The sequence below is a fragment of the Atractosteus spatula genome, chromosome 23 (genome assembly GCF_055471065.1).
Source record: "Atractosteus spatula isolate fAtrSpa1 chromosome 23, fAtrSpa1.hap1, whole genome shotgun sequence".
Lineage (NCBI taxonomy): Eukaryota > Metazoa > Chordata > Actinopteri > Semionotiformes > Lepisosteidae > Atractosteus > Atractosteus spatula.
In genome coordinates, this window is record NC_142728.1 from 3,392,956 (window position 1) to 3,413,275 (window position 20,320).

Below are 20,320 nucleotides of genomic sequence, written 5' to 3' on the forward strand. Positions count from 1 at the left end.
GATACAGTATACAGTACATGGAATAGGAGAGTGTTTTCCCAGGATACTCATTCTTCATTATCCTTGGACAGTTCGGGAATGTATCCCCACTGAAGAACAAGGTTTGTCCAGGCTATCGCTTTTAAAAGACCTTCACGCCTGTCAATGTAGATTTTGGGGAATTTTTATTCGGCTATGGTGATACTGTCCATCTGTTAGGACAGAAAATGTAGGAACAGGGCTTGATTTACTGAACACTGTACTTTATTATCTCCTGTTTGTGTTTTAGCACTCGAGAGTGATTTCTAAGGACATTTTTCTTGGTGTTCCTGTTTTGAAAAATTTAAATGTAAAGGTAGAATTAAGCGGGCAGGTTTTGACTGTTATCTTGTTTCGTTCTTTTGTGCCAGACATGAGAGCACAGAAAAGAAAGAACAGAAAGCCAGGCCTGTTTGTGAGAAGAGAGGACTGCAAACCGTCTTGTCATGCCTGGAGAATTCATTGATCCGTGTAGGGTTCTGGAGCCCAGTGAGAAGAATCTTTACTGGTCTCCAGTGTGAATCCCTGCTTATGGAGAGCAAGAAGTAAAAGTCCATTGGTCTGGCTAGAGAAAGGGCGACAACTCTGTTACACTAGAAAGATATAGCATATTGATAAGCACGGGTCTAAACGACTGAAGATGATAAAGATTGAGTAACTTGCTTTAAAATTCAATTCATTTTCAAATAATATAGTCGTCACGAAAACGTTCTTTCAGGACCCTACGCAGACGACACGATCCGGGTAGAGTGAGGAAAACACGGGGAAAAAAGCACGCAGGAGTCGGGAATGAAAACAGGGGGCGTGTCCATGGTGCGCTGGTGATCGGGGAAGGTGCGGCCGAGGCAAACAGTCCAGAAGTGAGTCCAAGGGAGAATCCAAGAGGAGGCAAAAGTCCAAAGCCGGGGCAGTCCATCCAAGACAAACGGGGTTAAAAACAGGAACCGGGTCGGGACCGGCACGGAAACGGGAACAGGAACAGGAACAGGAACAGGAACAGGAACAGGAACAGGAACTAAAAACTTGACGGGACCAGGCGCTTCCAGGTCCCGGACTCGCCTGGTACGGAAACCAATGCAGAGCCTGGAATAAAGTGAGCGCCCGGCTTTTAAGGAGAACTGAAAAGGGGGTTGGAACAGGGAGCAGGTGCAGGGGATGAGTAGAAAACAAGGAAGGGCTGGAGCGTCTTTAAGAGGAGGGGTTTACAAACGTGACAATAGTATGTTCACTAGAGGACACTGATAAATGAGAAAGATTACAATTAACAAACCACAGAATTTCAATGCCTTACACCATCAAGGATTTAGTACTCACTATTGGCTTCTCAGGTTTTTAATCATTGATCCCACGTGTAGCCTTATTAAGAATTCTTTTACATATTCTTCTGGGCAATAACAGAGCAGCTGTTATAACGTCCTTCTGTTTGAAAACGAGGCAAACAAATTTGAATGGAAACAAATGGAAAGAGCCCACGTGACTAAAGATTAGGGTTGTGCCACTATGATACGATTTCACATTTTCACGAGAGACTTCTGGGAGCTGAATTTAGAAATGAACACATTTAGAAGTCAAAATCTCTGCCAGCTAGATCTGGCATATAGAGTTGCCTATAAATGTCAGCTGTGAACTTCAGCTTGAACTCTGACAGTCTCTTGCAGGCTTCAATAGGTGATGACTATTTTTACAATGATGGAGATGGGCAAAACCTACAACTGAACAGCCTTTTGAGATATTTGAGGATAAGCAGGACATTTTTATATGCCATCTATATTTCTGGCAAACTGCACTGATGTGATCTACGTTACAACTGAACTCAAGCGCACTCCCTTGTGTATGTACATAGTACAATTCTCAAGTTTAGTAGTAAATGTGAAGACTCAGTCGAGCAATTCTAATTGAGTTTAAAGGTAACTAATATGCTGTAATAGAATTGGTGAGGCAGGCACACAGGGGACTGCCTTTGAATATTTTTTAAACAGATGGATATAATTTTAACAAAGGCGATACAAGAAAGTTTATTATTGCTAAAGGAGAGTGATCTGTTTTTGCTGCAGTTTCCAACTGTGTGTGGCGTTTTCAGTCCTGCTCCTGTGCTGGGTGAATAGCGACATTTTTCTTCATTCAGATGCTGATTGCCTGTCATGTTGTATCCCACTGTACACTCAAACACTGGTCTGTGTCTTTCTGTTTTATGAATAGCAGAGATTAATTAGGTACAGCGCTGTGAAGCCCAACAGGTAAGTGAAATTATTGATTTAGTCTAGATAAAAATAAAAAGATGACAGCACAGGGGGAATATTGCAGGGGATTAAAATCCCCTTTATGAAAAGGAATTTGCTTGATATACATTCCTTCATTATCAGGTGCATAAACTGGAATCTTGATAAGCATTCAAGCATTCACAATGAGGCGATGTCGTGAATGTACTGTATGCCTTCTGGATAGTTACCACACAGCAGTTTACATGCCAGCTTATGCTCAATGGTAGTAGACTAAATGCATGGTGGAGGTGGCAATGTTTTTAGAGGTTCTAAGAAATTTTATTTTAGATTCTGTACTTTAGCTCATAGTTTAGGCGTCCGGTGAGATTAAATGAAATCATTCCAATGCAGATTCTGGGTAATCTCCTAACTCCTCAACTCATTCCTTTTCACAATTAAGAAGAAATTCAAAACGAAGAATAATGATAAATAATGCCAGAATTATTTTCGAGACAAAAACTAAAGCAGACTCTCAGATCAACAACTCCATCAGGAGCTTTGTCAGAGACACTATTCAATTATTCAAAGCAAAATTAACCCCTACATAAAAATGTTCATTATTGCAGACTGGCAATTGTGGACAAAAAGTTTCCCTATGGCTTTGGAGACCCCCTAGTCTGTATCAGTGGTGTGAAGAACCACGACTTTCAGGGGATAAATTAATAGGCTTAACAAATACAATCTTTCAAAAGTTCAAATATTTTAATAAAAAAACACCAACAGTGATCTACCTAATGTGGAAAGTTACTATGTCAAAATGTGGTAGGAATAGGTACATCATTATATAATATATATATACTTATTTACTTATACTGTACATATGCATCATTAATATAATAGAAAAGGTCATCAGCATCCCTTAAAAGCAAAACTTTACAGGAACTGCTTCAAACGGCAAGTAATTTTGCTCCAAATGTCACATCAATGATTTGTGTATTTTATCTCCTGGGACACTATTTGAACACGTGTATCTGGGGCTTTTTGATGTGGGCCGCTGAAAATCCCCCACTGTCAACTTGGAAACGGCGCAGAACAAGTGCTGTGATCAGTGGAATGAACATGAGCCCAGGGCTGGAGTTTTACCGGACAACTGATAGCACACTGAGAGTCTCTTGCTTCTCTTATCAGCATGAGGGAGCGCGCTGATAGAGGTGATAATGAGGCCTTGTTTTGCTTTTACCAAACCTCCAGTGGAAATGACTGCAGGCTCAATGTGTGAAGCAGAAGGCGTTTGCCGGACAGATATGTGTGAGATATACAGACAGGTAGAAGTGGTCATCTCCTGCCTAAGGCGAGCAGTGCCACCATTCGGCCGTGCCTGAGCTCCTCTGCAGAATTGCTGCTAATTCCTCCTGCTGCTATTTTACCCTCGTAGTATGAACTGGTAATCTGCAGAATTCCTGTTTAGGAAAATAGAAAGGGTTATAAATGAGGGGGTGGGGTTGTCGGGCATTTAACTTATTGTGCCCAGTTTCTGGAAACTTATTAGTCGGTTGACGCAACTTGAAGACGTTGACCCCCACACCCACCCCCCCCCCCCAAATAAATGTTTGCTGGGTTTTTTGAAGGTTTTACTAATCCACTAGCTAGAGAAAAAGTGGGAATGGAACTGGGCTCTGTTCGTGTCAGGAACAGACTCATTGAATGAGCGTCCATATTTGTTCTGTAAGATAAAGGACAGTGAGAGGCTTATTTCAAACAGGAGGTTACAGGAGATACAGTAGATTTAAGGAGTGGTTTTGGGGAACTACAAGTCCCAGAATTCTTAGCACACAGAAGAGGAAATGAGGCCAGTTCCACTGACATGTTTATGCAAATACAATCAGCACGGGCAGATAAGGTCACCTAACAAAAGCAGGGTTTGATATACAGCAGAGATTGCACACACATTTCCTGGAGGACTGCAGCTCTGCAGGCCTTCATCCCAGCAAGACTCTTAAGGTTTGTTACAATTGGGACAGAAAAAGAAAACTTCCATCAAATAATATGAAATTATTATACAGTAACAGAGCTTCTTTCTATATTTTGAATATGTGATCTCATACATTTTTATACTGCCATTCTAAACCAGAAAATGACTTATGTGCATTGATTCAAGCTGAGAGAAATTAAAACTGAGCTACGCGGTCAGTTTCTTCCTTACCACATGAAATCAGCGTGAAATATTCACTTCATTTATTAGCCAAATCCGTTAGTGGTTTACCAATGACCTTGTTGATTTCATTGAAAACCTTAGAATATACTCCATTTAGAGACAGTGCTTCGCTTTCTTACATTATTTTTTAATTTGTCTGACACTTCAGTCTCTGCTTTTTCAAAGTTTTTACCTGCAGTATACAGTATCTGTGTCTCTATGGACAAATCCGTGATGCTTTTATTCAGCCTCCTGGTACAGATCCTGCTACCTGGGTTTGACCTGTCCTGGCTTCGAGTTTCTTCTGACCTTCCAAATCCAGGAATCTGCTGTTCATGTGAGGGTCATTTGTAATTCATACCCAAGAGGTTGACGAAAATGTAACCCTGGCAAGGAATGTGCCTGTTTCTTTTTGACTTTCCATGGCATAGGGTGGCCTACAGCACCGAGCAACAGGGGTGGCACTGACGTTGAAGTGATGAGCTATCCTTCATTATCAAGGTGTAGGAAATCAATCAATCGCTCGATCGTTAGGGGGAACTAATGAGAGCAGTTCCGTGACTTCCCTGCCCTAAAAGACTGTCGTAATTTACGGGAATTTAGGTTCGCTGATATTGATTTGTCACACTTTGCCATGCTATGATTTTCTGCCGGGAAGAAGTGGTTGTTTGCGAGACAACAGCCAATGTGGAACATGATACGAGCAGTAGAGCCAGAGGCCGGAAAGAGAGAGTTTCTGCACGAGCAGCAGAAAAGGGCGCACTTCCAGACTTTATTCGGCCACACCCCCCATGTCTCTTTAGGGAGTAGGATATTTGGCATCCCAAATCCTTATACTCCCAGATGAGACTCCGAGCCACAGTTCAGTATTTTCGAGACAGAAAGGCTATACTGTAAGTTGCTTACAATCTCCGGCCAGAGCAACATGGAGATTGCAAGCTGATGGTGTGGGTGAGTGGAGTTCGGTGATGGAAGGGTCAGGTGGGTGGTACTGTGAGCTGTCAGCATGATTCTATTTTGACTCCGTTCTGCTCCCACCTTCTGCTTCCAAGCCTGTTTTAGATCTAAGATAAGATCAGATAAGATAAGATCACTTTATTGGCCATATACAATTTCTTGCATTAGGAATTTGTCTTTTTGCATACCCCAGCTTGCTCTCCGTGAGACACACAGGCACACAGACGGGGAGAGGGAAGCTTGGGGTCAGAGCACAGGGTCTGTGAGTAGTGACAAAAGAAAGGGGGAAGCCTTTTAGTTTGGGGTAGATTCATGTGATGCTTAAATTTGTATTTTATTCATTGCATTTCTTCATTTTTTTTCTGCGCATGTGATTTGAGGGCGTGTGAAGAAGCCCTTGTGGTTTAGAAGCATGTGAGTAATAAATCTTTGCTCCCACATTTATTATCACTGTGATTACAAGAGCCCTGGGCATACCCTGAGTCTTTAACTCACCCACACAGCACACGTTATTTCAATTTTAATCACAGTTTTTTTTTCAGGTGCACAAAGTGATTCACTTCCTTAGGCTTGCTCCAGTGCTGCTGTGTCTTACTCTACTTACAGCTTGAGCTCAGTTTGGAACCAGGGAGGAGCATGGATCATTTCGTATTTCAGTTCAAAGACGGTTACGTGTTTGAACTGGAATTTGGAAGGCTGGTCTGCTGAGAGGGCTGTTCAACAAACAACCTGCCACTTGTGACTCTAAGGTGTCTAGAATTTATGAGTAGGCGCAGAGGGTGGTAAATATTTAATTATTGTGATTACTGTTGATGGTTAAGTCAGTGTCATCAGTACTCTTTCAGGGATAAAAGTGATATTGGTTGGGACTTTGGTAGCATTCTAGGGACGCTGAAATTGCTTCATGATAAACAAATGTTTACTGAGCTACATAACCGCCAACTTGAAAACTATAAAAAAACCTGATGTACTGAAAATGCCTTTTGCACATATTCTGTGCTGTAGCTAAACAACAGCAGGAGAAATGTAAATCATACAAAAACAGAAAGTGAGGAAGGTAATTTCAAGACTGGGTCTTTCCTCAGAGGCAAGAAACCTGGCATATAGAAGAAAAGACAATACAAGTACACTAATCCATTTGAGGTGATGAAAAGGACTGTACAGTATGTGTTTTACAGAATATGAAATGTCTGATGTACAGAGATGGAATGCAATTCACATTGCACCTGCTTGGTAAGACCAAGGAGAAAAGCATGCTGAAAAGGGATATTTAAAGTATCTGTTTCTGATGTTTTTAGAAAACTAAGTCTGAGTCAACAGAGCCTGCCAGACACACTGAAAGAGACCACTTGTGTGGTTTGAAAAGTATAATGGCTTGTTTATTGATTATGTGCAATGAAGTCTTATTAATGTGGTACAATTGTGACTCCGAGCCACAGTTCAGTATTTTCGAGACAGTTCAGTATTTTCGCTTTTCTTTTCATTCCATGACTGGCCTTTCTGGCATCTGATGTCCCCTGCAGAATTGCTTCATGATAAACAAATGTTTACTGAGCTACATAACCGCCAACTTGAAAACTATAAAAAAACCTGATGTACTGAAAATGCCTTTTGCACATATTCTGTGCTGTAGCTAAACAACAGCAGGAGAAATGTAAATCATACAAAAACAGAAAGTGAGGAAGGTAATTTCAAGACTGGGTCTTTCCTCAGAGGCAAGAAACCTGGCATATAGAAGAAAAGACAATACAAGTACACTAATCCATTTGAGGTGATGAAAAGGACTGTACAGTATGTTTTTTACAGAATATGAAATGTCTGATGTACAGAGATGGAATGCAATTCACATTGCACCTGCTTGGTAAGACCAAGGAGAAAAGCATGCTGAAAAGGGATATTTAAAGTATCTGTTTCTGATGTTTTTAGAAAACTACGTCTGAGTCAACAGAGCCTGCCAGACACACTGAAAGAGACCACTTGTGTGGTTTGAAAAGTATGATGGCTTGTTTATTGATTATGTGCAATGAAGTCTTATTAATGTGGTACAATTGTGACTCCGAGCCACAGTTCAGTATTTTCGAGACAGTTCAGTATTTTCGCTTTTCTTTTCATTCCATGACTGGCCTTTCTGGCATCTGATGTCCCCTGCAGAATTGCTTCATGATAAACAAATGTTTACTGAGCTACATAACCGCCAACTTGAAAACTATAAAAAAACCTGATGTACTGAAAATGCCTTTTGCACATATTCTGTGCTGTAGCTAAACAACAGCAGGAGAAATGTAAATCATACAAAAACAGAAAGTGAGGAAGGTAATTTCAAGACTGGGTCTTTCCTCAGAGGCAAGAAACCTGGCATATAGAAGAAAAGACAATACAAGTACACTAATCCATTTGAGGTGATGAAAAGGACTGTACAGTATGTTTTTTACAGAATATGAAATGTCTGATGTACAGAGATGGAATGCAATTCACATTGCACCTGCTTGGTAAGACCAAGGAGAAAAGCATGCTGAAAAGGGATATTTAAAGTATCTGTTTCTGATGTTTTTAGAAAACTACGTCTGAGTCAACAGAGCCTGCCAGACACACTGAAAGAGACCACTTGTGTGGTTTGAAAAGTATGATGGCTTGTTTATTGATTATGTGCAATGAAGTCTTATTAATGTGGTACAATTGTGACTCCGAGCCACAGTTCAGTATTTTCGAGACAGTTCAGTATTTTCGCTTTTCTTTTCATTCCATGACTGGCCTTTCTGGCATCTGATGTCCCCTGCAGAATTGCTTCATGATAAACAAATGTTTACTGAGCTACATAACCGCCAACTTGAAAACTATAAAAAAAACCTGATGTACTGAAAATGCCTTTTGCACATATTCTGTGCTGTAGCTAAACAACAGCAGGAGAAATGTAAATCATACAAAAACAGAAAGTGAGGAAGGTAATTTCAAGACTGGGTCTTTCCTCAGAGGCAAGAAACCTGGCATATAGAAGAAAAGACAATACAAGTACACTAATCCATTTGAGGTGATGAAAAGGACTGTACAGTATGTGTTTTACAGTATATGAAATGTCTGATGGACAGAGATGGAATGCAATTCACATTGCACCTGCTTGGTAAGACCAAGGAGAAAAGCATGCTGAAAAGGGATATTTAAAGTATCTGTTTCTGATGTTTTTAGAAAACTACGTCTGAGTCAACAGAGCCTGCCAGACACACTGAAAGAGACCACTTGTGTGGTTTGAAAAGTATGATGGCTTGTTTATTGATTATGTGCAATGAAGTCTTATTAATGTGGTACAATACGAGACGTTCTTTGAGTTGTTAATCAGTTGTACCTTACGGGAAAGTTTAGTAGTACCTTGCAAGAAAGCTTTCTTTACTAACAGGGGAACAGGAAGTGGTGTTACCCTGTGCCACTAGGTGTTGCTGTGCCCAATGCTTTAGGTCAGTTGGCAGGGGGGGTGGGTTGTGTAATGTAGTTTGTGTGTTGTAAACTATGGTGGATATGTTTTGTCTGGCTTCAACGCACAGCACCTGAGTTAACAGTATTACTCATTTGATCATTTAGACCTTTGCCCATGTTTACTGACACAGGGCACAGGACAGCTGCATAAACACATGGGACAAATTACTAAAGCTAGCAGCCTTTATTTACCCCTGAGCAGTGACAGTGCCTTACCCTTAGTTGCCCCTGACCTTGGTAAGTGCCCCTTTCCTGCCCAGTACAAATTAAAAGACATTAGGATTTCGAAGTTTTTCCTGAAATTACAGTTAGAGTAATACAGTTACTGAACAGTGTACAGGGATCCATAGTTGGACCACTGCTGTTCCTAACCTATATCAAGTATCTACATTCTGGTATTTTAGGTAAACTGGGATGATTGGCAAACACTGCATAAGCAGCAAAAGGAATTCAAAAAGATTTAGATAAAATTCAAAATTGGCCAAACACCTCGGTAACAACATTTAATGTAGACAAATGGAGGGATTTACATGCAGGTAATAAAAACTATAATTGCAAAATGGGGTATGCTGACTTAGAAGGGGCTGTTTATGAAAAAGTCTCACTGTAGGTGTTTGTGTTGAAGCATCTTTTATGTCTTCTAAATAATGTGAGGAAGTAATTAAAAGGTAAAACAGATATAATCCAAAGGGCAGAATTTAAACCTAATTATATTATTATTATAAAACTGTATAATGCACTAATAAGGACTCATTTAGAATATTGTGTACAATTTTGGCAACTATATTATTGAAAAGTAAAAGTCTGTTCTGGAATCAGTCTGGAGATGAGTAGTCAGATATATTCTAGGTCTTAAGGGGATCTCCTCCGCTAACAGACCAAAGGAATAGGACTGTTTTATTCTTTAATAGTGAATTGTGTAATGGGATTTGATACCAAATCCTCCAAGGTATTGACAGAGTCAACCGAGTGGACTTTTTCAGAATGTGCAGTGAACCACAAACAGAGGCCAAATGGGGAAGCTATGTGAAAGTGCATTTAAAACCGAGAACAGGAAGTATTTTTTTACTCACACAGTGGAAGTATGGAACACAGTACACAGACATGTGCTTGAAGCTGATAACCGGACTTCTTTCAGACATTGGCTGGATGAGACCCTAGGATCATTTAGTTACTAACTACCATGGCAGTTGTCCTGAAAGCGATTCTTGTCAAACCTCTCTATGAGGTAGTGAGAGTTGCCTTTGAGAGAGAGAGAAAAAAAAATGAATGGATTGAGTAATTAGCTCTCAGAAAGAATAAAATTTCTCATGAAGGACAGGAGGATGTCAGGATAAGGAAGAGTGGGAGTTCTAGTGGGGGAGCACTGAGCCTGGTGTCACGATCGTCATCCCTCCTCTTAAGGGTGCTCCGACCCTTTCGTATTTTAGTTGATTATGTGCACCCAGCATTGGAAGACAGACGCCCGGAGGCCCGCCTAACATCAAGTCGCCCTACAGTACATCTGCGGTTTGAGGGCTTAGGATTCCGTTCTGACCTAGCTGAGTCTGGGGCTCGGAGCGCCTGGCCTCGTCATTCTGTTTTTAACCTCCTGTTCCTGTTCCGGATCCCACTCCGGATTTTAACCCTGTCTTGACTCGAATGGATCCCCTGGTTCCTGGGCTCAGGACTGTTCCCCGGATTCCCACCTTTTTTGACTGTCTGGATTCGTTTGCCTTCACCATTCCGCCCGAGCACCGGATCACCGCCGTCACGCCCCACTGTCTGTCAACCCGTCCTGATCCTCTACGTCTTTTCCCTGTTGTCCTTCTCCACTTCCGGATTATACCGTCTGCATAGGGTCCTGAACTACGCTTACAGCTGGCTTAAAGGACTCTTCCAGGGGGCTTGATAGAATACAGCCCAGGCCATCACAGGTGGACAAGTAGGCTCTGTGGCAGTTCATATGCCAGGTTCAATGGGGTAGAATGCACTCTTGGACTCCTGAACCAGGATTGATTGGAGGTGTTGTAAAACTTGGGGGTGTGGGTCAGGGCTCGGCATGGTAGAAGTGTACCTTGGTAGAAGAGAAGGGAGTCTAGATGACATGGGTTTGAGCCCTGAGTTCTCCCTGGGCCATCCAAGCAGCACATGGATTGGTGGTCTCCAGGAGTGTGACAATAAAAGGAGTTCCTGGCCAAACAGGATCAGCGGAGGAAAACCTGGTAATAAGAAGGAACAAGTAAAAGTTTGTTCTGTGCTGAAAAGAGAAGAAAAGAGACACGTTTCGGCTGTGGAGCCTTCTTCGGGTGTGGTCATAGAAGTTAACAGGTGTTTGCTTAGTGAAGAGTAAGGGTGAATGTTGAGTTAAAGTGATTTGCAATGAAGTCAGAGTGTAGAGTTACAAATGGAAACTGTGAAGCTTTAAAATCGACATCACGGGAAATGCACAGCTGGGAAGACTTGTGACTTGTCTCAGCAGAGGCAAGTGAAGCCCAACCTTTCAAGGAAGAGGACTGTGCCATCTTCACCAAGGTGGGAGCACTTTGAAAGAACTAGAACACCTACACCCACTGATCCTCACCAATTTCTACAGATGTACGGTGGAGAGCATACTGACCAGCTGCACCACAGTCTGGTACGGCAACTGCACCGCATCTGACTGTAAGGCACTACAGCGGTTGGTCAAAACTGCCCAACACATCATCGGCAGTGCCTTACCATCCATCCAGGAAATATACAACACCAGGAGTCTGAAAAAAGCCACCAAAATTATGTCTGACCCCACTCACCCCGATCATAACTTGTTTGTTCCCCTACCATCTGGCAGAAGGTTCCGGTCACTCCAGTCGCACACAACTAGACTCCAAAATAGCTTCTTCCCCAGAGCTGTCAAGTTGGTGACGCCCCCACTCCCTTCCACCTTATTATGATCTCTCCTAACATCCTCCTGTACCCACAACCACTGTACTCCTACACCACCACAGACACATGTAAGCCAAAATTGTACTGACCCCTCGATAGCCCAGTAAAATTGTAACAGGCATAATAATATTTAATATTAATTAACCATACTACTTTTTAACCACACTATTTTTTTTGCACTGTTCCAAGAATTACCTTGCACTGTTTTTGTCCTGTTAAATTTTCTCTGTTTGCAGAATTTTGCACAGTTTTCGATTACATGTTATTTATGTTATGTTATTACATGTTGTTACTATTATTGCTATTGTGTAACTGTCTATTGTCTCATCTTCTGTCCTATTTATATACTGCACCTGAGTGACTAATGAGAAACACTTTTCATTATACTATGCACCTGTGTAAGTTTAATGACAATAAAAAGTTGAATTGAATTGAATTGAATCCCAAAGGGGGTGTGAAACATGAAATGCAGACTGCTTCAAACATAAAACAAAACATTGCAGTTGACATGCAGGCTGAGCAGTTTCTGAGTGTGCTGGTGTTGTGGCACCCTGACAGTTATGTCAGCTTCTGAGTTCTTGGGGAGATGGATGTGTTGTTTAGTATTTGCAGCCCCTTTAGGATATAGATTACTTATGCCTAGACTGAAGGTTCGTCACCACACTATTTGATGTAAGAATAAGGGGTAAATAATAATTTGTCTCCTCCTGAATGGCTGATTTATCAATATATTGTAAATCAAGTTGCCCTTTACAGAGGGTGTGTCATCTAATTTTACAGTACTGCTATCCTTTTATAAACACTACTTGTTTGTGCAGCTCTGTTTGTCTGAGTGGGCAGGAATGTTTGATCTACAAACTAGAAGCCAGGTAGCCTTAAAATCCAGAGCACTGAAAACGCACACCTCAGTAAACAGAAGCATTTTTCCTAAAAGCTATTGGTTTACAATGATAGTTTTAATTAGTTTTTTTTTTATGATCATAATCCTAAAATATATATCCAATATTATGATTTATATGAAGAATGCAGTTCATGTCGTCATTGTTCCTGGCATTCTGTCTGTGTGAGGTTTGTATGCTCTCCCCATTTCCTTCCAGGTGTTCTGGTTTCCCAACTTGTCCAAAGACAAGCTGATGGGTTAATTGGCTTCTGGTGTGAGAGTGGGTCTGAGTGTGTTTGCTCTGTGATGGACTGGAGTCCTGTGCAGGTGACCATTGCTTGCTGGGACAGTCTCTTGGTCCCCTGTGACTCTTAATTGAAAGAAGAAGTTAGAAAAGGGATGGATGAATATTAGTTCTGAAACAAAAGCATCTAGTCTAATGGATCAGTGTAATGCATTGTGTTCTGGGGCTCAACACAACATTTGTACCAGCACATTGTAGGGATGCAAGTAGTCTCATGCAGCTCAGTGAAGGTTTGAAATAAATTTAATGGAGGAACAGAAAAACAGAGATACAAATGTGTCTCCAGCTGTGCTCAAAATACAATCATTCTTGAAATCCATTTCAAAATTACAGTTCTGGCTAACCTGTTGTTACTATAAATGTCAAGACAGGGACAAAACATACAGTATTTGGCCACAAAATGTTAAAGCACATTCAGGACTGGGACAGAACCAGTCACAGAATGTATATACTAATGTCCAGCTGTCCCAGAAAAGCACAGAGTAAGCTGAACATCTAAAGTGATTACAGCCAAAGTCACACAACAGGTCTGTCAGCCTGAATTCTACAATGTTAGGCATGTGTCACGGCCGCCAGCCAGCAGAGATGAACCCATAAGAGAACTAACCAGTGCCAGCAACAGGTTGATAATAACAAGCGCCACTGCACGTGTTAATCCATCAGGACATACTCTACCGTGCGGCACACAGCGCTATTTAAACCATCTGAACTCGTTTCTCGGTCTGATTCCTTCCTCTCCTAGAGAGGTCCTATCTCGCTTTGTTTGAAACCCCTCTTGCAATACTTCTCCTGGCTACTGATCTCCCTTTTGCTTTTTGAACACGAACTCGCCTAACGTTTTGGATTGTACACCTGTCTCTGTATTATTCAGCTTCTGATCTTCCTTTTGCCTTTCGACGACATTTGACTCACGTTTTGGAGTGTACGCCTGTTTCAGTATCTTCCCTCTCCTTCGTCTGCATAGGATCCTCAAACCTCATCCTTGGGATTCGTGACAGCATGCACTGGTTCATTGATAAATGCACAATTTCTAGCATGTTTTTATTTTGTTAAATGGAAAACAGATGCAGGCCTAAAAGCCCTGGAAACTCACAAGGCCTGAAAAGTCACAGTCTCACAAATCCCACCTGCTCTTTTCTAACGAAGCAGTGCTTATACGAGCCAACATATCTCAACTTTTGAATTCAACTTATGCTCCAAGCAGGCACATTGAATTGGTTATTAACATAACTCTTCCTCTCAAGATTTGCGTATTATTCACACTAACGTAATATCCATCTATAAAGATAGTGGGAAAATCAAATAAAATTATTACAGACTATGATGTCTTAATTCCATTACAAGTTAGAGCTAAACTAGAGGATAATTTCTGTCAAAATAAACTTTATTTCACAAACAACATTTCACAATAAGTACACACTCTAACAAATGATCAAATACGAACTTTCTAAATCAAGTAATTATAATTATCAATCAGTGCAGGTGGATGATGGGGCTGGATTTGCACAATGAAATGTCCCTCCAAGCCCCACCACCTGCTTTTGTCCATTTCCCTGTCCTGGCTCTGAAACTGTGGTTGTCCGGTCCTCTGCAGGACCTCAGGGGACCAGGGATTTCTGCTTTAGTCCCTCTGCAGGGCCCAAGTGATAGAGAAACGTCTAGTGTCCATCATTGGGCACTAGATGTTCACTTATTGGATTTATAGGCAATAGGATTTTATGGGGTAGTCAACACTGTTTAGAAAGGGAAGGTTGGTCTTGCTTTACTATCTTGTTAGTGGTGTTTGAACAAGCAACAGGAGTGAATAGAAGCAGAGCATATGGTTTATTTACATTTTCTGAAGACTTTCTTGTAAAAAACATTGTTCTTAAGTTGTGAGCAGCAGGCATGTATTTGGATTGCACAGGAAATAGAGATCACAGATAAGGGATGACGGCTAAACATTGGGGTGATGTAATCTGTGAAGTGTGGGAAAGTATTTTGCATGTTTACTGGAGAATAGGAGGTCTTCCCTTTGTGGGAGAGGGGAACAAGCTATCGAGCCCTGGCTTTCGAGAAACTGCTGGATGCTATCCTGATATCAATGATCTGCTTGTCACAGATGTAGTTCAGCAATCCGTCCCAGGTTTGTTGTAAGAGGCAGAATCTGGAAGAGACAGGAGGCGGACTCCAGGGAAGACACACAAGGGTTTACTGGTGATGCTAGTGAACAGTGACAGTACGTGAACAGGTGCACAAGGGAATAATCAAAGGCAACCAAGTCCAAGCAGGTCCACACGAAGGTCAGGGCACAGTCCAAAACTCTGATACCGGGAGATCCATCCAGAGACAAGGACAAGGCTAAAATCCCCAGGAGGGGGGAACACCAACATAGGGACGTTGAGGGATCACGGGGTGACATCCTCCAGGCCCCGGGCTCAGAGATCAGGGGTGTCGGGGATGAGGCCTATGCACTCAGGCAAGCCGGAGGCTGGTAGTAGGCGGGTCTCTAGACATCCGCAGTCCAGGGCTGAGCCCTGAGCCCTGAGCCCTGGAGGCGCTGGGGTTATACAGGGAAAGACAAACAAGGCACAGCGGGAGAACATATAAACAATCACACGGAACTAATGACAAGAGAGCAGTGGAGCGCCCTCTAGAGGCAGGAGGCCAACTACTAACAGCCAAGTTAGCTAAACTGGCTGTAAACGTCCTTTAGTTAAAATTCTCATGATCTTTTCTACACCTGATCATGTATAATGTTTCCTAATCCTGCTAACCCCCTCGTCTCCACCAATGTTATGTACTCATTAAGACCAGTTCATATTATAGTTGCCATTCAACACTGACTCGCCTTAGCAAGTGGGAGTCAGGAATTCTAGTGTATTAACTGGTAAACAAGGTATGATTGTTTTGCATCTGTACAGAAGCTTCGGGACAAATCACTGTGTTAAACACCTGACAGGATGGAAAGTTTCAGATGACGAGACCATGCACGAATGCAAGGCCAGGAGGCCTTATCCAGGCCTTGCTGCAGGTGTTTCTTTTAACTAGAGGGGTACTGGAACTTACCTTCTACAGTATGACCACAAAAAGATTCCGCAGATTGTCAGGGTCCCTCCTGGATTGAGTCTGCATGTTTGCTGCCTGTCTGCTGCCAGTCTACAGAAATGACTCTCTGTTTCTCCAACAGCAGCACCCTGGTAAATTTCCCTCTTGTATCAGACAGGCAGGTTTTTTCCCTCATTTTACTCGGCAGAGAATCCGGCACCAGGACGTTGACATCTCTTATCATGATTCGTGGCTTTTAAGAGTCCTTAATCAAGGTTGTCCAATTGGTAACAACAGTTCTGTTTCAGATTACATATTGAATTATAAACTCCCATTCACACATCCTTCTTAAAACATTCTCAGCTTCTTGGCTGAGGAGTAAATGTTTAGGTGATAGTCTTATTGCCTTGGGCCAAGGCAATTTGCATTATTAACAGCAAAGGCTCTTATACATACAGACAGTTAAATTTGTTTTAATTTACTGTTAATTAAAATGTTTTGAAATGGGAGCATTTTCATTGTAAAGTTCCAATTTATGCCAGTCATTTTAGATTGAAAAAGATAAATGACTTACAGTATTAATTTTATTTAGTATTTCACGTGTAAATTTAAAACACAAAGACAGGTCTTTATACTATGAGAGACAACAGTAGGTATTCATGAAGCAAACTGAATACTGCTCATGAAATCACAGCTAGGCTTTTGTCTATGTTTTAAATCTGTCACGCATAAGGAATACCTAGACATATACCTAGGAATTACAAAGTTCAGAATCCCCATTGCTGAACATGAATTTCACTTTCTGTAATGATATCTGAGATAATATAAATATTAACCACAACAAGATGCAGATAATATTTCAGATTAATGTTGTGGTATTTAAATACACAGGTGTTTAATCACACTTTTAGATTTTCATTTTGTTTCTGGGGTTCTGGCATACAATGTTATTGTCACACCCTGTACACCTAGAGGGCGCTCTACTTCTGTCCTGTTCCTAGTTCGCTGTGATTATTCATGTCTTTCCAGTGTGTCTTGTTGTGGAGCCTATTTACTTCCTGTGTCTGCTCTGCTCCTGGCTCAGCATTGAGGGTACGTTGTCGTAAGACCTGCCTAGCACCAGGTCGCCCCATGTCTGTGGCCTGAGGGCATAGGTTTCTATACTGACATCATCTGACCCCCTGAGCCTGGGCTAACCTCCATGTTGCCTCTTTTGCTGCTATGCAGAGGGTCTCCACTGCTCTCCTTGTCATTCCACGGCATGCCCTTCTGACATCTGTGACAGTTATGATACATGGGTTTTAAAAAGTATCAAAGAGCTGCTATGAAAATGTCTTAAAGGCTGACGATCTGCGTCAAGTCACATGCTAGTGATGCAATTTGTTTTCAGAGCCATAATTTGAATGTACGTTTTGTGTCTGAAATGTACTTTAACAGGCTTTGTGTGTTGTTAACTTTGGACTTCTACTGCCTTATGTAACTAAAACTACCTCCAAAATTCTTAAATGTCAAAACAGCACCACCACTGCTGCTTCCCTTGTAAGGTCTAGAGAAAGTCAGAAATTATTACTTTCAGCACGCTCCTTAGTTGAATTGTTTGGCTATGTGCACAAAACAGAATCTTTCAGCTGTAGGGCTAGAGAGAGAGGCATTTAGGTTTGAGCCAATAAAAGCTGAGGGCTTCTCATTTCTGTATTTGTGAGCCTTTTCTGACAGGAAACCCCTTGTGGAAATTGAGTTTACCTCAAAATTGAGAAAAACAATTAACTCTTTTTGATATTTAGATTGCAAAGTCTCTCATTCAACTCTTTACAATTACCCTCACAAATAACAGCACATACCATTGCAATAACTGCACATCCAACACCAGCACAGGGTGTATAAGGACAGTAATGCTCTCCTTCCATTATCGTTCCTAAAATACCTGCAACCCTGCAACCCATAAAATATACTAATATGCTCTGGGCAAGTCTAAAAGGATGTGGTTCTGCAGCAAACTGAAAAAAACCCTGTCTCACTTAACTCCAGTGGCTTTTGCTCACTTCTGCAGAAGCAGACAGATGGTGGTATATTCAAGACTTGAATCACCACTGTCAGGAATAAAGAGTTACTGATTGAGCCCCTCAGCAGCCTGAACATCTTTACTATTCACTGATCATTCAAAGGAAAACCCTCCGGTTTTCAATGGATATGTATTTCAAAGTACACCGTTTTGCCCATTCTCAGTACTTACTGTGTTTGTGTATGTATGCAAGTCACACCAGAAGTCAGTCTTTAATCTTCAGAGCACTTGGCCTTATTGCACGCATGTACTGTATGCATTACAGAGGAAGTAAAAATATTAAATGTGGCTTTGTAAGCAATACAATTATTTTAGCAGTGCAGTTCACTGGGTTTTGACATTATTAAACTGATTTATTTTCATGACAAATATGGCAAACTTTTCTAAGTCACATTTTTGTGTGTTCTAAAATCTCTGACTCTATTGGCAGTGTTCAGCTTGGGTTCAGACCTGTACAATGCATTTCCTCTCTTGTTTCTGCAGTCACACTGCGGAGCTCAGACGAAACTCAGTACAACCAGGGTGCTTGGTCACTGGGGCGAAGCTCACTCCGACGATGATATTTTTATGCTCAATGCAGCTCAGAATATTCTTTCCCTTTTTGGGGTTTCTCCTTCGAAGAAACGTGCATTAGAAAACAAAAACAGACCGCTACATTTTTTGTGCAACAGGGGCATGAAGGATTGCTCAAGGAACCTCTTACATCTTGAACTTATTTGGCAACTTCGCTTGTTGGATTACATTTCTTCCTGTCACACCATGCGTGCCTGCTTACACAAGCAGATCCAGCAGTGTCAATGGAGCTGAAATGTGGAACGTAAGTTTGATGTCTTTGTTAACGCAGAGCTGGCTGGGAATGAAGGGAAGACCTAAAAGAGCAAGACTGTGCTGCTTTAGTCAGAGCCCTGTGTTGCAATCTCATTCTCACTTCACTGGAGCCAAATATGAAAATTCCATTTCACAACAGGAAAAGAGAAAACGAGTAACAACGCTCAGGGAACTTAGCATGGAAAAAGTGCGTATGCAGTTTCATCAGAGGGAAACCGGCAAAGAGTTGTGACACCCACCCACAGACTCTCTCTCTTTCACGGGGGACACTGGCAAACAATTTAACTTTCTTGCATGTTAGCAATCTAATGGGCCTCAGGCATTCTCAAGATCCAGCATGCCCTTTTGCAATCGCTTTTTACAACTGTCTGCAGCTTTTCTCTGTTTTTCAACCCATGTGCAATTGCATCTCATGTTCTACACCTGGAAATAAGTTAAGCCTTTAGTATATTGGCAGAACAGAAATATTTCCTTCACGTCCTCCAGTTTTAGGTCTAAGAGACACTTTAAAATGAAGGGGAATCAAGCTAATATTGCTTACCCTCTCAACAAACTAACGGGAAGTGATGTGGAGGACTGGGCGGTTTCTGGACTGGAAAAGTGGGAATTCAAATCCCAACTGAGACACTGCTGAAGTACTCTTGACCACGTCATTCCAGTTAAATACCTGGCTGCACTGCATACATGTAAGTTGCTTTGGATATCAGCACCAGCCAAATAAATTGTGAGTTATCCTCTAATAGAAAACAATATGCATTATTGTGGATTGTGGAGCCACAACAACAGGTGTTATGCACAGCAAAAGTCTGTAAAAGTACATCCAAAATGTGTAGCAGAGCACTGTTCAACCTAGAAGGTGTGCAACAGTCTGGGGCAGTTGATGAATCCTAGTACAGTTAAAAGCTGAACTTGTGTACGTCGATCAGCAGGTAAGTAGAGATTCGTAGCAGAGATCGCAGTCAGGCACACAGCAGAAGTGGAGTGAGGCGTAAGCACCAGAGAAGATCCGAAGGGATATTTATGCAGACAAAGGGGTCGTAGCAGTGGAGAGTTCACGAAGGTCAGATGATACAGGTATGAGGCATACTAGGAGAAGACACAAACCAAGCACGAGGGAGATCTGAGAACATGGTCAAGACAACAAGCAGAGAAGTTTTCCAAATACAGGCAGATAAGTGCCAAGCCTTGGAAACAACTCGCTAAGATTGAGCAAGGAGATACTGTTGAAGCTGGTTTAAACACTCTGCTGCAAACAGCACCGGAAAGTGCCATTTACTTGTGTGCTGGTGGTATAGATAATCTACCCAAGCATGTTGTCTGGGTAACGGGCTGATTTGAAGATCCTTGTAGATTTGCTCAAGATCCAAGGTCAAGTTCAATGGGGAATGTCCATGAACAGCAACATTTAAGTCCTTTCTCAGATTTTCAATGGGAGAATCAAGACTGGGCTTTAGCTGGCCCTAATCCCTGCCACTGA